Raw genomic sequence first — 18,640 nt, forward strand, 5'->3', positions numbered from 1 at the left:
TCATTTGTTTGTCCAGATTAACAAAAATGGCTTAAATTTCTTTTGAAAAAAAAATTGGGAAAATTTCAAATCCTAAAGGTATTTAAATGACATTTACCATAGACTTATAGCACATTTTACTGGAGGATCATAATTTCTACGACTATGTAAGTTTTTAAAACTACTAATGGAAGAGGATTATTTGAAAGTGCTTACACTTTATGATTTAAGGAATCCATTTTTCTTTGTTTTTCTGATCTATCTTAGTTGAAAGAGTTACGGAATATTTTTCCCCATTTGGTTTTTGTTTCAGTTCTATCATAACCATATTTTGAACAAGGTTATCCTCACATTTAGTAAGAATCAAAAGAAGAGTTGATCAGAAAAATGTCTCTACAGTATCTTCATTAATCTGAGATAAGGAGAAGAAGCATGTTAAAGCAACGTGTAATGTGGATGGTCATAATTCTTACTTCAATCCTGGAACTAGAGAATTGAATGTATTTTCAGCCTGCAGAAGTTTAAGTGTGCCTTTCAAACTATAGCGTTCTACCATCCAGATAGTTACTGATACAAGTGCCCTAACTTGAAATTATTTCTCTTCTCCATCATCAATATCAGTTAGACCAAAGGAACATACTGTGATACATCACCCTGCTGTTTCTCTTATTTTTTTTTTTTTTTTAATGGAAGGGTAATTGTTTTCCCGAATTTTTCTGTATTCTGTCAAAATTCAAAATAAATCAGGCATAGAAATATATATATATATATCCCCTCCCTTTCGAAACACTCTTCCATCTCCCTCTCCATCCCACATTCTAGGTGGAGCACTGTTCACGGTGTTTCAACTATCAGCTGCTATACGCCAAATGGCTGCAGTGTCTATTTGACATACTGTGGCAGCTATGTCTACTTCTATTTTGCAGTACCATATTGTATCTCCATTATGCAACAGTGATTTTGGACTGAGTGTGGAAAACGTCTACCTTTCCAGGTGTGTACGGTCATGTGGTAGTCCATGACAAACCTTTCCCTAAAATGAAACACGCAGCCCATTCATGTTTCCCAGTACCGGAGATTTCTGATGCATTGTTGCCTCTCTTTCTAGGTCAATACATCAATCGTCTTCATTATTTAAAAATCATCCTAATACAACTGGTGTACCAATTAGGTGTCAGATTATGCACGATACTGAAGATTAAATTTATGTGGGTAGATGTCAACAAATTCCTACAATTCTCTTATTTGAAGAATAAAGTTATATGTTCATTTTCATAGTGTCAATTTCACTTTGAAATAATTAAGAGTAAATGAGCATTGCAGTTCCTGGATACTTTGCTCTGCTGTAATATTAAATTTTCTGTTCAAGGAAACATTCAGTATGCATCATAGGTACATTACACCTAATGAATTGTTTGAAAAAATAGAAAATGCAAACAATGTAAAAGACAAAATGTAAATAAATTGACTTCTGAAATCATCCAGGCAGAACTGACAGGGTGTCTAAGATAGGATGGTATGGGGGAAGGATCAGATACAAATCAAATTTAGAAACAGCAAATGAGTGTATATATTTTAATGCTTTCTCAGTTTTATTATATTATACCAGTCATTGCAAAGAATGCTAAGAGGTTAGGCAGAAGGTTTTCTGCATTAAAAAAAAAATGTGTTTCACTTGAAAATATAGATTTAGTCTACTCGATAATCATGATCACTAACATACCATGATGGGATGCCAAAGATAACATGACATAGTCAATGATTGCACCACAGTCAGCAAAAGATAGGCATTTTACAAGTTGTATTAAAAAGGGTCATTCTTGCTCTGCTCTCCTTATGTCATGCCTTTATTTCCTCCCACCAACACACCACCCTATTTTTCCTCATGTATATTTTGATGTTGCTTTGCTGTTCCTACAAAGATAGACTTAAATCCTTGTGGTGAATGCAGCATCTCACCAAGGTAATCAGTTCTTGGAAGGCATGATATTTCTTTCCATTACAAGCTTCATTATCTATCTGTTTCACATAATTTCTAGAGCTACAATCAGGCAACATATTTTCAGTCATAATAAGCCACATTTCACAACTTTTCCTAAACACTTACTTGGGAATTGAAATAACCTGTCTTCCTTCCTACCAAGTTAACCACAGATGTCCAATTCTTCTATATGTTGTATCTGTACCCAAGTTGCCTTATGTATCTTTCACATCAGCTAAGCGATCAGTTCAGTTCAGTCGCTCAGTCGTGTCCGACTCTCCGGGACCCCATGAATCACAGCACGCCAGGCCTCCCTGTCCATCACCAAATCCCGGAGTTCACTCAAACTCATGCCCACAGAGTCGGTGATACATCCAGCCATCTCACTCTCGGTCGTCCCCTTCTCCTCCCTCCCCCAATCTTTCCCAGCATCATAGTCTTTTCCAGTGAGTCAACTCGTCGCATGAGGTGGCCAAAGTATTGCAGTTTCAGCTTTAGCATCAGTCCTTTCAATGAACACCCAGGATTGATCTCCCTTAGAATGGACTGGTTGGATCTCCTGGTGGTACAGGGGACTCTCAAGAGTCTTCTCAACACCACAGTTCAAAAGCATCAATTCTTCGGCGATCAGCTTTCTTCACAGTCCAACTTTCACATCCATACATGACCACGGGAAAAACCATAGCCTTGACTTGACGGACCTTGGTTGGCAAAGTGGTGTCTCTCCTTTTCAATATACTATCAATGTTGGTCATAACTTTCCTTCCAAGGAGTAAGCGTCTTTTAATTTCATGGCTGCAATCAGCATCTGCAGTGATTTTGGAGCCCCCAAGAATAAAGTCTGACACTGTTTCCACTGTTTTTCCATCTATTTCCCCATGAAGTGATGACATAGTGCTTGCCAAATGAAGTATTTTAAGTATTTTCTGAATTAGCAATAAAAGGTGCCAAATAAAGTAGCAGTCAAAGCTATATACATTACTCAATAACATCCCATAGCCTCCAACATTGCCATCATTCAGTTCAGTTCAGGTTGAGTTCAGTCCCTCAGTAGTGTCAAACACTTTCAAACCCCTGAATCACACCATGCGAGGCTTCCATGTCCTTTACCAACTCCCGGAGTTCAATCAAACCCACCTCCATAGAGTCGGTGATGACATCCAGCCCTCCCATTTTCTGCCGTCCCCTTCTCCTATTGCCCCCAATCCCTCCCAGCATCAGAGTCTTTTCCAGTGAGTCAACTCTTCGCATGAGGTGACCAAAGTATTGGAGCTTCAGCTTCAGCATCAGTCTTTCTTATGAACATCCAGGACTAATCTCCTTTAGAATGGACTGGTTGGATCTCCTTGCAGTCCAAGGGACTCTCAAGAGTCTTCTCCAACACCACTGTTCAAAAGCATCAATTCTTCGGCTATCAGCTTTCTTCACAATCCAAGTTTCATATCCATACATGATCCCGTGAAAAAATAGAGCCCTGGCTAGACGGACCTTTGTTGGCAAAGTAATGTCTCTGCTCCTTTATATGCTATCTAGGTTGGTCAGAAATGTCCTTCCAAGGAGTGATCTTCTTTTAATTTTATGGCCGCAATCAGCATCCGCAGTGATTTTGGAGCCCCAAAAATAAAGTCTGACACTGTTTCCACTGTTTCCCCATCTATTTCCCATGCCGTGATGGGACCAGATGCCATCATTTTAGTTTGCTGAATGTGGAGCTTCAAACCAACTTTTTCACTCTCCTCTTTCACTATCATCAAGAGGCTTTCGAGTTCCTCTTCACTTTCTGCCATAAGGGTGATGTCATCTTCATATCTGAGGGTATTGATATTTCTCCCAGCAATCTTGATTCCAGCCAGTGCTTCTCCCAGCCCAGTGTTCCTCATGATGTACTCTGCGTAGAAGTGAAATAGGCAGGGTGACAATATACAACTTTGACACACTCCTTTTCCTATTTGGAATCAGTCCGTTGTACCATGTCCAGTTCTAACAGTTGCCTCCTGACCTGCATACAGGTTTCTCAAGAGGCAGGTCAGGTGGTCTGGTATTCCCATCTCTTTCAGAATTTTCCACAGTTTGTTGTGATCCCAACAGTAAAAGGATTTGGAATAGTCAATGAAGCAGAAATAGATGTTTTTTCTGGAACTCTCTTAGTTTTCCCATGATCCAGAGGATGTTGGCAATTTGATCTCTGGTGCCTCTGTCTTTTCTGAAACCAGCTTGAACATCTCGAAGTTCATGGTTCACGTATTGCTGAGGCCTGGCTGGGAGAATTTTGAGCGTGAATTTACTAGTGTGTGAGAAGAATGCAATTGTGAGGTCGTTTGAATATTCTTTGGCATTGCCTTTCTTTGGGATTGGAATGAAGACTGACCTTTTCCAGTCCTGTGGCCACTGCTGAGTTTTCCAAATTTGCTGGCATATTGAGTGCAGCACTTTCACAGTATCATCTTTCAGGATTTGAAGTAGCTCAACTGGAATTCCATCACCTCCACTAGCTTTGTTCGTAGTGATGCTTTCTAAGGCCCACTTGACTTCACATTCCAAGATGTCTGGCTCTCGGTCAGTGATTACACCATCGTGACTATCTTGGTTGTGAAGATCTTTTTTGTATAGTTCTTCTGTGTATTCTTGCCACCTGTTCTTAATATCTTCTGCTTCTCTTAGGTCCATAATATATCTGTCCTTTACCGAGCCCATCTTTGCATCAAACTTTCACTTGGTATCTCTAATTTTCTTGGAGTGATCTCTTGTCTTTCCTATTCTTTTCTTTTCCTCTATTTCCTTGCATTGATCACTGAGGAAGGCTTTCTTATTTCTCCTAGCCATTCTTTGGAACTCTGTATTCAGATGCTTATATCTTTCCCTTTCTCCTTTGTTTTTTACTTTTCTTCTTTTCACAGCTATTTGTAAGGCCTCTTCAGACAGCCATTTTGCTTTTTTGCATTTCTTTTCCATGGGCATGGTCTTGGTCCCTGTCTCCTATACAATGTCAAGAACCTCCGTCCAGAGTTCATCAGGCACTCTATCTACCATATCTAGTCACTTAAATCTATTTCTCACTTCCACTGTATAATCATAAGGAATTTGATTTAGGTCACATGTGAATGGTGTAGTGGTTTTCCCTACTTTCTTCATTTTAAGTCTGAATTTGGAAACAAGGAGTTCATGATCTGAGCCACAGGCAGTTCCTGGTCTTATTTTTGCTAACGGTATAGAATTTATCTGTCTTTGTCTGAAAAGAATATTATCAATCCGATTTCGGTGTTGACCATCTGGTGATGTCCATGTGTAGAGTCTTCTCTTGTGTTGTTGAAAAAGGGTGTTTGCTATGACCAGTGCGTTCTCTTGGCAAAATTCTATTAGCCTTTGCCCTGCTTCATTCCCTGCTCCAAGGCCAAGTTTGCCTGTTACTCCAGATGTTTCTTGACTTCCTACTTTTTACATTCCAAACTTCTATAATGAAAAGGGCATCTTTTTTTTTTTTTTAGTATTAGTTCTAAAAGTCCTGTAGGTCTTCATAGAACCGTTCAACTTCAGCTTCTTCAGCGTTACTGGTTGGTGCATAGCCTTGGATTACTGTAATATTGAATGGTTTTTCTTGGAAATGAACACGTTTCATTTTGTCGTTTTGGAGACTGCATCCATGCACAGCATTTCGGACTCTTTTGTTGACAATGATGGCTCCTCCCTTTCTTCTAAGTTATTCCTGCCCACAGTAGCAGATATAATCATCTGAGTCATCTGAGTTAAATTCACCCATTTAGTCCATTTTAGTTCACAGATTCACTCTTGCCATCTCATTTGACCACTTCCAGTTTGCCTTGATTCACGGACATTACATTCCAGGTTTATGCAATATTTCTCTTTGCAGCATCGGACCTTGCTTCTATCACCAGTAACATCTACACCTGGGTACTGTTTTTGCTTTGGCTCCATCCCTTCCCTCTTTCTGGAGTTTTTTATCCACTGATCAACAGGAGCATACTGGGCACCTACCACGCTGCGGAATTCCTCATTCAGTATCCTATTACTTTGCCTTTTCATACTGTTCTTGGGGTTCTCAAGGCAGGTATACTCAAGTGGTTTGCCATTCCGTTCTCCAGTGGACCACATTCTGTCATATTTCTCCACCATGTCCTGCCTGTCTTGGATGGCCCCACAGGCATGGCTTAGTTTCTTTGAGTTAGACAAGGGTAACCATCTTTGACATTTATATTTAACTGAGAATTAATAATGTGGTATGTCTTCATTTTAATGCAATGTCTAGGTTTGTCAGAGCTTTTACATCCAAAAGCAAGTAACAGCTAATTTGATGACTGCAATCACTATTCTTAGTAATTTTCGAGCCATAGAAAATGAAGCCTGTCACTGTTTCCACATATTTCGGTTTAGTTCAGAACAGTCTCAGTCGTGTCCTACTGTTTGCTACCCCATGAATTACAGCATGTCAGGCCTCGCTGTCCATCACCAACTCCTGGGGTTCACTCAACCTCATGTCCGTCGAATTGGTGATGCCATCCAGCCATCTCATCCTCGGCCATCCACTTCTCCTCCTGCCCCCAATTCTCCCAGCATTAGAGTTTTTTCCAATGAATCAACTCTTCGCATCACGTGGCCAAAGTATTAGAGTTTGAGCCTCAGCTTCAGTCCGTCAAATGAACACCCAGAACTAATCTCCTGTAGAACGGATTGGTTGGATCTCCTTGCAGGGACTCTCAATAATTTCCTCCAATACCACCGTTCAAAAGCATCAATTCTGCTCTCAACTTTCTTCACAGTTCAACTCTCACATCCATATTGACCACTGGAAAATACACAGCCTTAACTAGACCGACCTTGGTTGGCAAAGTTATGTCTCTGGTTTTTAATATGCTATCTAAGTTGGTCTTAACTTTTCTTCCAAGGAGTAAGCGTCTTTTAATTTCATGGCTTCAATCAGCATCTGCAGTGATTTTAGAACCTAAACAATAAAGTCTGGCACGGTTTCCGCTGTTTCTCCATCTATTTCTCATGAAGTGATGGGACCAGATGCCATGATCTTAACTTTCTGAATGTTGAGCTTTAGTCCAAGTTTTTCACTCTCCTCTTCCACTTTCATCAAGAAGATTTTTAATTCCTCTTCACTTTCTGCCGTATCGGTGCTGTCATCTGCATATTTGAGTTTATTGATATTTCTCCAGGCAATCTTGATTCCTGCTTGTGCTTCTTCCAGCCCAGTGTTTCTTATCATGTACTCTGCATAGAAGTTAAATAAGCAGGATGACAATATACAGCCTTGACATACTCCTTTTCCTATTTGGAACCAGTCTGTTGTTCCATGTCCAGCACTAACTGCTGCTTCCTGACCTGCATACAGTTTTCTCAAGAGACAGGTCAGGCGGTCTGGTATTCCCATCTCTTGCAAAAGTTTCCACCATTTATTGAGATCCACACAGTTAAAGTCTTTGCATAGTCAGTACAGCAGGAAGAGATGTTTTCCTGGAACTCTCTTGCTTTTTCCATGATCCATCGGATGTTGGCAATTTGATCTCTCTTTCCTCTGCCTTTTCTGATTCCCAATTGGAAATCTGAAGTTCATATGTTTACCCCTTCTATTTGCAGAGTAGTGATGGGACCAGATGCCTTTTGCTTTGTTTTTATGAATGTTGAGTTGTCAGCTTGGTTTTGAACTCTTCTCATTCACCCTCATCAAAAGACTCTGTATTTTTTCTTCACTTTCTATTTGTTTCAGTGTTGCCATCTATATAATCTGAGGCTGTTTATGTTTCTCCCAATCCTTGATGCAAGCTTGTGATTTACTCATCTGGTATTTTAATAGTATACTCTAATGTAGATTCACATAAGCTGAGTGACAATACAGAGATTTGTCACTTTCTTTTCCCGGTTTTGAACATTCAGTTGTTTCATATCTGGTCCCAATTCTTTCGGCTTGACTCATTTAAGGGTGCTTTCAAAGTTTACTTCCTCAAGAATCTTCCAAGTACCCCACCCCTTTTTGTTTTGGTGTTCTCCTTCTCTACACCTTAGCTTCTCATTGTGGGACATTTATGACTGCTGCGCTTTACCTGTTTAACTTGTTGTTTTCGTTGCACACCTCACTGTGCTTCATTTATTTCCTCCTTTCTGCCTCCACCTAATTAGTTCTTTCTCTGTCTCAATTATTCTACTGTTGGTTCCTTCCAGGGTGTTGTTAATCTCAGTTATTGTACTGCTTGACTCTTTATTTCTTCTAGATCCATGTTAAACATGTTTATTTCTACTCATTCCGGTCCCCCAGTGTATTTACTGGCAATTCTACATATCTTTCAAGATTTTTATCTTTACTTTCATTATTCTGAATTCTTTTTCAGGAAAACTTCCTAACTCCTCTTCTTTTCTTTGTTTTTGTGGGTTTTTTGGTAATTTACCTTCAGCAGCTGCATATTTCTCTCCCTTTTCATTCTGTTTCGATTACTGTGATTTGGGTCCCTTTTCTGCAGGCCTGAGAATTATAGCTCCACTATGTTGTGGAACCTGTCTTTTGTGGGTGGGATTGGACCGATGACTTCTCAAGGTTTAATGTTTCCGATCATTTGTGTGTGTTCACTGGCAGACAGATCTGTATCTCTTCTCTCTGAAGTGCAATGAATTGTCCACGGACTGTGCTTTGGGGTGTTTGTGGGTCTGGTATGGCTTTTATAATATTCATTGTTGTGTTTCTGTTTTACTGGAGAATAGCTGTGGGTTCTCTTGTACTGAACTTACTGACTCAAGTGTGGAGATTGCTTTCCATGTAGACACGGAAACTCTGGGGTGTGTGTTTGTCCTTTAATATCCCTTGAGGTAAGGAGTTCAATGTTGATCTAAAGTTCTGGAATCGACGCCCTGGCCTCTGGGTTTCTGTTCCCAGGTTGCAGTAACATAAAAAATCCATGCAATACAGAAGATAAAACCGGAGGTTAATGGTGGCACAATTCTCCTCATCCCGAAAGAATCAAAGGGATTCACAGAATTTCAGACAGCAGAGAAAAGGGAAGAGGGAGAAAGAGATGCCTAGGAGGAGGTGAGGGAGAAAGAGATGCCTAGGAGGAGTTATGGGAGAGTGGAAACGGGAGAGAGCAATCAATTCGGGAAAACGAATCCATTAGTGACGTCAGATCGTAAAGATTTTGTTACTAAAGTTACAACATTGATATCAATTTTTGGAAAGTAAAATTAAGAACCAAAAATAAAATATAGACTTGTTTAAACAGTGTAAAAAAAGAAAACGGAGTCCAAATTCATTCTCTCATATATAAAAAGTGTTTAAAAAATAGATTTACGTGTGTTTTGCTTGAAAGTTAATAATAGTTAATAGAAATAAAAGTTTAGGTTATAATAAAGGACTAAAATATTTTAAAGTTAAAGAAATCATATAGAAACTGGAGCCTATTATACAGAGTGAAGTAAGCCAGAAAGAAAAACACCAATACAGTACACTAAGGCATACATATGGAATTTAGAAAGGTGATAAGGATAACCCTGTATACGAGACAGCAAAAGAGACACAGATGTATAGAACAGTCTTTTGGACTCTGTGGTGGAGGGCGAGGGTGGGATGATGGGATAATGGCATTGAAACATGTATATTATCATATGTGAAACGAATCGCTAGTCCAGGCTCGATGCATGATACAGGATGTTCGTGGCTGGTGTACGGGGATGAACTAGATGGATGGGATGGGGAGGGAGGTGGAAGGCGGGTTCAAGTTGGGGAACATATGAAAACCTGGGTCAGATTCATGCCAATGTACGGCAAAGCCAATACAATATTAGAAAGTAATTAGCCTTCCAATAAAATAAATAAATTTTAAAAGAAGAGAGGAAATATATCTCAGAATTTTAAAGTAGTTGTGTGCTTTTCGGTGTCAATACAGTGTCAGACAGTCTCTTGTTGAAGCTTGTACTTGTCAAAGGTGACTGTTGTTCCTCACTTGAACAGTCTGGCCGTATATTGCAGACTTATTACGTTTAACCTGTCACTTCTGGGTTGGTATATGCTTCTTTGTTTATATTTCCTTCTTTTATTTGAAAGCCTCTCCATATCTGGTTTTCACCATGAAACGAGGGTGCAGTAGCCTCTTATTCGACCTCACCTGTTCAGTATTTGGGGGTGAGAGGTGGGACACAGGAAACAAAGGCCATTGGGATGGGGGGGGGTGCTTGAGGTCTATTGATCACATCGGGCTTGTCAATGAAAAATGTGGCATGTACTTTCTGAGTCCACCCTGCTCAGACTCCTGGTTGATACATGAGGGCACAGTCCCAAGTGTGCCCTGTGTTTCATGCACTTCTCAGCCAATCAGGCAGTTAGGTGCTTGGCAAGGGCCATGACCACTATTGGCTATGTGCTTTGTGCTCTTCCCAAGTCCAAAACCTCGGGTGACTGGTTGGAAGCAAGGCACAGTCCCAGGTGGTCCATGCATCTTAAGCAACTTTCTGGTCTCAGCCACTCAGTTTGCTGCCTGTGTCTGTAGAGGGCACAGTCTCAAGTGTGCCATGCGTCTCCTCAGGCTAACTGACCCCAGGCTGTCATGTGTCTGGGCTATGTGAACTGTCCATGAAGTGAGGAATTCATCACTAGCAACTGTCAGCCAGCTTAGAGCTTGGCAGGGGAATGTGTCTGGGGCCAAGATTCTATGAGCCTATTTCCTTCTTCCTCTGGCAGTCGTACACGTTCCTCTCTCCCTCCGTGGAGGAATGGGTCTTAAATGGACACTGGCTTGGTCTCCTTTGGTATTTTCTAGTGGACAATCTTCTGTTCTGTGAGTATGCATGGTTCAAGATGTGGCCTTAGAGCCTTCTCACAGGAAAGGTCCTTTCTAAAATTTCTGTCTCTAGTGTCCCCATAGTTTATGTTTGCGTGTTACCTTAGCTTCGCACATTGTCCTCAGGGCAGTGATTGCATTTATTGGCATAATCTGTGTTTCTTTATTCTTCCTCTCTTCCGTTCTATTTCTTCCCCGACTGACACCTATGAGAGAGGGTTTCCAATTTTGTGCAAATTTCTCCTTCTTTAAGACTCCTTCTCCAAGGCGAGTCTCAATCCCTAAAAACATTTCCCCCCTTTCATTATTTATTTTTTCTTACCTACTTTTTAAGAGACTGGTTTTCCTTTATCGGTTTCTAGGGCCCATCAACATTGGTCACAAATTTGTTTCTGGAAGGTGTTCCATGTGCAATCTATCCTTTGATGGATTTGTGTGGGAGAAAGTGGACTCAGGCTCCTATTCCTCTAACATGATGAGACCCCACCGAGACCCTGGAAGATCCATTTTATTAACTGAAATCTTGTTGTTGTTCCATCACAAAGTCTTGTCAGACTCTTTGTGTCCCCTTGGACTGCAGCACACAAGGCCTCTCTGCCCCTCACCATCTCCCAGAGTCTGCTTGAGATCATGTCCATTGAATGAGTGAAGCTATACACTCTTCTCCTCCTCTCTCATGCAAATCATGAAACAAGATTTAATTGGCTCCTAAGAATCAGGGTCTTTTCTCATGAGTCGGGTCTTTTCTCATGAGTCAGTTCTTTGCTCAGGTGGTCAAAGCTTTGGAGACATAGCTTCAACATTAGTGATTCTAATGAATCTTCAGAGTTGATTTCCTTTAAGTTTGGATGGCTTGATCTCCTTGCAATCTAATGGAGGCTCACAAGTCATCCCCAGCAGAGCAGTTTGATGTTCTCACATCTGTACATGTCTACTGGAAAGACCATTAGTGTACTCAATGTGCCCCCTTTGGTCAAGTCAACTATTCACTTTTTAACACGCTTACTAAATGTGTGAGTGTCATTTTTCCAGGAAGCACCTGTATTCTAATTTTATAACTGCCATCACATTCATAGTGAATATAGAGCCACAAAAGAGGAAATCTGTCATTGCTTCTGCCTTTTCCACCTTTATTTCCCATGAAGCAGTGGGACCAGATGCTATCATCTTACTTTGTGTAATACTGAGAATTCAAGGGTACTGTTTATCCTGTTTTCCTATCAACACTGAGAATTATTTTATTCTTGTACCATTTTTTCCCCTCAGTGTTTTGGATAAGAAATTGTTTTCTAAGAGTATTCTAAGATGATCGTTACTCATCATATATAATACTGCTGGTTTTAAGTTTCCTGTTGGAGCATTTGTGCCATGCTTCTGTGACAACTCTGTAAAATGTTGATAATATACACAGCCTATAATACATTTCTCTATTAACATAATATCTTGAGCCTCTTCATGTTATCTCTAATGTGGCAACTACAAAAATACAAAGGAGGACAAGAAATAATGATATGATGTGGAGGCGGACAGGAAGCCGAACCACTGTGTCATGAAGGGAGAGAAGTTTTGATCATCAATGATTTCTACTCAAATATTTGGTACCAGAAGTTTAAAGTGATGAAATAAAAATGTACACACTGAATTATGGAAGAGTTATTTTAATGTACACATCATATAATTTCAGTGTTCAGCTAGCCATAGAGCCTGATTATGATCTATGCACAGTGCCTGGTGCATCCGTTTAACCCATTAATTTGAATGTTTAAAATTATATCCAACGTGAGGAGAGGAACAGCAGTCTTAGAACAATATCTCTAAGTAAATGAGAGTTGCAGTTTTATGGGCTCAAGGTGTCCTCATATGTATGAACCCCATCACTATTATAGAAAGCATACTGCTGATCAGCTCCATTAAGGGACAGCCTTTCAGAATAGGATCTATATTATTCAGCCAGAAAGTTATTAAGTAACATTGGGCTTCCCAAACAGTTCATTAAAGATCTTGGGAACAAGCAAAGACTTTGACCACCTAAATAAAGTTGTCTAAAATTATATTTTGACATATACACATATGTGCATGTGTGTATGTGTATTAAAAAATGTACAATGGCTTTTAATTCCTGTTAGGCAAAGCAGCAATGGAAAAAAATTAAAACCCAAAAGTGGAATTTTTCAAAAGTCTCAGTTCAGTTCAGTTCAGTTCAGTCACTCAGTCGTGTCCAACTCTCTGCGACCCCATGAATCACAGCACGCCAGGCCTCCCTGTCCATCACCAACTGTCTACTCGGTTATTGAATATACGTAAGTGGAAAAAATACGAGAACTCCTTTATATCACTCCCCTCTTTTCTTTTAGTAAATAGCTACCAATTTTCAAATGTTTGTCCAGTTTAATGACAAAAATAAAGTTATAGAAAAATATATATACATAATAGATATACATATATCTATATAAAGTAGACGGATATGTTTGCATAACAAAAAATATTGATGTCAGATTCATTTCCAGTTCCACGCTCAATCTCATCATGAAATAGCCAAAGTTGTAGTTAACTCAAACACTCCAAGAGCTGGGACAGAAATCGAACCTGCAACTGAGATTTTCAGTCACAGTTATGATCACGCTCTAAATCCAACACTTTATTTCATTTCTTGTTCTAAGCAGTCCCGTCTTAAGATTGAAAACTATGAAAACCAAGAGAGAGGAGTAGGAGATTCTAGACTTCCTCGTGCTCCCAGAGTAATTTTAATCAGAGAAACTAGAAAAGCCAGAAACAAAGGAAAATGATCAAGCAATATAGAATAATGATTCTTGAACATTAAGCAAAGTCAAGGATCTTTAGTTCCTCCTCAAGGGCCATAGATAACATTCTGTGAGCAGTTTTAGAGATACTAAAGCCCCAACCAGGCTGAAATGTAAGTACCTAGACCACAGAGTAGTTGGAACCAGATGGTCAATGATGTCGACTCCCAATATCCTCAGGAACAGGCCACTAGTAGAATGTTCCCAAACTAATCACACACCCCATGCCTAACCTCACTCTGTCAAAAAGATAGTTCCCCTGAAAGTATTTGGGGAGTGTGGGTCTTTGAAACACCAGCTGCTAGGACACCTTGCCTGGTTCCACAATAAACTATTGCACAGAAGTGAGTAACCCAAGTTTGGTTGGGTAAGAGTTCAATTCAGTTCAGTTCAGTTCAGTCAGTCAGTCGAATCCAACTCTTTGTGACCCCATGAGTCACAGCACGCCAGGCCTACCCGTCCATCACCAACTCCCGGAGTTCACTCAAACCCGCCTCCATCGAGTCGGTGATGGCATCCAGCCATCTCATTCTCTGTCGTCCACTTCTCCTCTTGCCCTCAATCCGTCCAAGCATCAGAATCATTACCAGTGAGTCAACCCTTCGCATGAGGTGGCCAAAGTATTGGAGCTTCATATTTAGCATCAGTCCTTCCAATGAACATCCAGGACTGATATCCTTTAGAATGGACTGGTTGGAGCTCCTTGAAGTCCAAGACTCTCAAGAGTCTTCTCCAACACCACAGTTCAATTCTTTGGCGATCAGCTATCTTCACAGTGCAGCACTCAAATCCATTATGATCACTGGAAAAGCCATACCCTTGACTAGACGGACCTTTGTTGGCAAAGTAATGTCGCTGCTCTTTAATATGCTATCTGGGTTGGTCATAACTTTCCTCCCAAGGAGTAAGCGTCTTTTAATTTCATGGCTGCAAGCAACATCCGCAGTGGTTTTGGAGCCCCAAAATATAGTCTGACACTGTTTCCCCATCTATTCCCCATGAAGTGATGGGACCAGGTGCCATGATCTTAGTTTTGTGAATGTGGAGCTTCAAGCCAAATTTTTCACTAACCCCTTTCACTTTCAACAAGAGGCTTTTCAGTTCCTCTTCACTTTCTGCCATAAGGGTGATGCCATCTTCATATCTGAGGGTATTGATATTTCTCCCAGGAATCTTGATTCCAGCCTGTACTTCTTCCAGCCCATCGTTCCTCATGATGTACTCTGCATAGAAGTTAAATAATCAGGGTGACAATATACAGCCTTGACGTACTCCTTTTCCTACTTGGAACCTGTCTGTTGTTCCATGTCCAGTTCTAACTGTTTCTTTCTGCCCTGCATACAGGTTTCTAAGGAAGCAGGTCAGGTGTTCTGGTGTTCCCATCTCTTTCAGAATTTTCCCCAATTTGTTGTTATTCCCACAGTCAAAGGCTTTGGCATAGTCAATGAAGCAGAAATATATGTTTCTCCGGAACTCTCTTGCTTTTTCCATGATCCAGAGGATGTTGGCAATTTGATCTCTGGTTCTTCTGCCTTTTCTAAAACCAGCTGGAAAATCTGGAGGTTCACATATTGCTGAAGCCTGGCTTGGAGAATTTTGAGCGTGACTTTACTAGCGTGTGAGATGAGTGCAATTGTGTGGTAGTTTGAGCATTTTTTGGCATTGCCCTTCTTTGAGAATGGGATGAAGACTGACATTTTCCAATCCTGTGGTCATTGCTGAGTTTCCCAAATTTGCTCCAAATTGAGTGCAGCACTTTCACAGCATCATCTTTCAGGATTTGAAAAGCTTAACTGGAATTCCATCACCTCCACTACCTTTGTCCTTAGTGATACTTTCTAAGGCCCACTTGACTTCACATTCCAAGATGTCTGGCTCTAGGTCAGTGATCACACCATCGTGATTATCTTGGTTGTGAAGATCTTTTTTGTACAGTTCTTTCTGTGTATTCTTGTCACCTATTCTTAATATCTTCTGCTTCTCTTAGGTCCATACAATTTCTGACCTTTATCGAGCCCATCTTTGCATGAAATGTTCCCTTGGTATCTCTAATTTTCTTCAAGAGATCTCTTGTCATTCCCATTCTCTTGTTTTCCTCTATGTCGTTGTATTGATCACAGAGGAAGGCTTTCTTACCTCTCCTTGCTATTCTGTGGAACTCTGCATTCAGGTGATTATATACTTTTTTCTCCTCAGCCTTTCGCTTCTCTTCTTTTCACAGGTATTCATAAGGCCTCCTCAGACAACTATTTTGCTTTTATGCATTGCTTTTCCATGGGCATGGTCTTGGTCCCTGTCTTCTTTACAATGTCATGAACCTCCATCCATAGTTCATCAGACACTCTATCTATCAGATCTAGTCCCTTAAACCTATTTCTCATTTCCACTGTATAATCATAAGGGATTTGATTTAAGTCATATTTGAATGGTTTAGTGATTTTTCCTACTTTCTTCAATTTACGTCTGAATTTGGCAATAAGGAGTTTATGATCTGAGCCACAGTGAGCTCTGGTCTTGTTTTTTCTAACTGTATAGAATTTCTCCACTTTGACTGCAAAGAATACAATCAATCTGTTTTTTCTGTTGACCATCTGGTGATGTTCATGTATAGAGTCTTCTCTTCTGTTGCTGAAAGAGGTTGTTTGCTATGACCAGTGTCTTCTCTTGGCAAAACTCTATTAGTCTTTGCCCTTCTTCATTCGGTGCTCCAAGGCCAAAGTTGGCTGTTACTCCAGGTGTTTCTTGACTTCCTACATTTACATTCCAGTCCCCTCTAATGAAAAGGACATCTTTTTAAAGTGTTAGTTCTAAAGATCTTGTAGGTCTTCATAGAACCATTAAACTTCGGCTTTTTATGCGTTACTGGTTGGGGCATAGGCTTTGATTACTGTAATATTGAATGGTCTGCCTTGGAAATGAACAGAGGTCATTCTGTTCATTTGGAGATTGTATCCAAGTACAGCATTTCGGACCCTTTTGTTGACCATGATGACTACTCCATTTCTTCTTAGGGATTCCTGCCCACAGTAGTAGATATAATGGTCATCTGAGTTAAATTCACCCATTCCAGTCCATTTTAGTTCACTGATTCCTAGAATGTCTATGTTCACTCTTGCCATCTCCTGTTTGACCACTTCCAATTTGCCTTGATTCATGGACCTAACATTCCAGATTCCTAAGCAATATTGCTCTTTGCAGCATCGGACCTTGCTTCTATCACCAGGCACATCCACAACTGGGTACTGTTTCTGCTTTGACTCCATCCCTTCACCTTTTCTGAAGTTATTTCTCCACTGATCTCCAGTAGCATATTGAGCACCTACCGACGTGGGGATTTCCTCATTCACTATCCTATTATTTTGCCTTTTCATACTGTTCTTGGGATTCTCAAGGCAAGTATACTGAAGTGGTTTGCCATTCCCTTCTCCAGTGGACCACATTCTGTCAGACTTCTACACCATTACCCGCCCATCTTGGATGGCCCCACACAGTGTGGCTTAGTTTCATTGAGTTAGACAAGGCTGTGGTCCGTGTGATCAGATCCACTGGTTTACTGTGATCACGATTTCAGTGTGTCTGCCCTCTGACACCCTCTCGCAATACCTACCATCATATTTGGGTTTCTCTTACCTTGGTTGTGAGGTATCTCTTCACGGCTGCTCCAGCAAAGCACAGCCATTGCACCTTACCTTGGACGAGGGGTATCTCCTCACGGCCAGCCCCTCCTGATTTTGAACGTGGAGTAACTCCTCTCGGCCACCACTCCTGGCCTCAGGAGTGGGTAGCTCCTCTCGGCCACCACCGAGAAACACTTTTATTTCAGAAACCAAATAGATTTACTGATGTGATTTATCCATATAAAAATTCTTTAGGAATGAGATTTTTCAGGTTCATGGTTTTGGTTGCGATTTGTGTAAGGAGCCTGTATTTTCAGTTTATGCTGAAGTAAACACTGGTTGAACATTACGCTTCAATTGCTAGGAGACTAATGACTTTGTGATGTCACAGTGACCGGTCCATTGCTAGGAGATCAGTGACTTTTTGAAACACTGTGATGGTCTGGGAGTTTCCCTCTGTAGGCCAGCCAAGCAGCATTTGAATTTTCAGTGTGTAAAATCACACAAATGAGAAAACTGTTTGAAGAAAGTTTTTTCTGAGATGGCACAAATTTCTTCAGAAATTCAAGATGTGCCTCTTAACGATGAATCCACTGGTTCAAAAACCTCCATCAGACCTTTGCATGATTATACACTTGCTGGAGACTCGGTTTCGTGATCTATTATTGAAAAATATGCTTTTCAGGCTTTGTCTGAGGCAGTTCTGATGAAAAGACCACATTACACATTTTCTGTCTCTGAAAGAGGTGAACTGAATGATTTTCTTTGACTTACTTTTCCACAAAAATTGTGCAATAGAGTGGAACGTGATCAATTTGAATCTATTTGGTGGGATGAGAGTGACACTTGTATAGTGATCAATGAAGAACTCTTCAAGGAAGAAGTCTTGGAAAGAAAGGCACCTTTCAGGATATTTGAAACCAATAATATGAAATGTTTAGTTCGACAGCTGAACGTTTATGGGTTTAGTAAAAAGCAACAACCTCTTCAAAGATCTGCTTCACTATGTGACTTTCTGGAAGAAGAAAACAACATCTCTCTTTTGAGCAAGGTATTCCAAAATTTTCACTTATTGGCAATATGGAAGATTAAATTATGTGACCTAGAAAGCATGTTACCATATGTAGCTAAAACAGAATTTAAAATTGAGATAGCAAATTGTTGAAGAAGCTTTATTTTTTGAAGTTGAAAACAGCTGGAGGATATAGTATTTGACGTTTAACAAACTTTTGAATCAACTTGAAACAAGATATGAGTCTTGAAGCTAATTAAAGTGGTATTTACTGTATATATACAACGTATTTTTAGTTGAGAAACATAATTGTTTCTACCATGTTAGCTATTAAAACTAATCTGGAGGCGTTTTAGTTGAGGCAATTTAATTAGTATCATTAAAGGAATTTTTTTTTTCTTTTTAAAATTTATTTAATTAGAGGCTAATCACTTCATGGGAAATAGACGGAAAAACAGAGGAAACAG

The sequence above is a fragment of the Moschus berezovskii genome, chromosome Y, assembly GCF_049115385.1.
Source record: "Moschus berezovskii isolate FMDL1 chromosome Y, NW_MosBer_1.0, whole genome shotgun sequence".
In the NCBI taxonomy this organism is placed as follows: Eukaryota; Metazoa; Chordata; class Mammalia; order Artiodactyla; family Moschidae; genus Moschus; species Moschus berezovskii.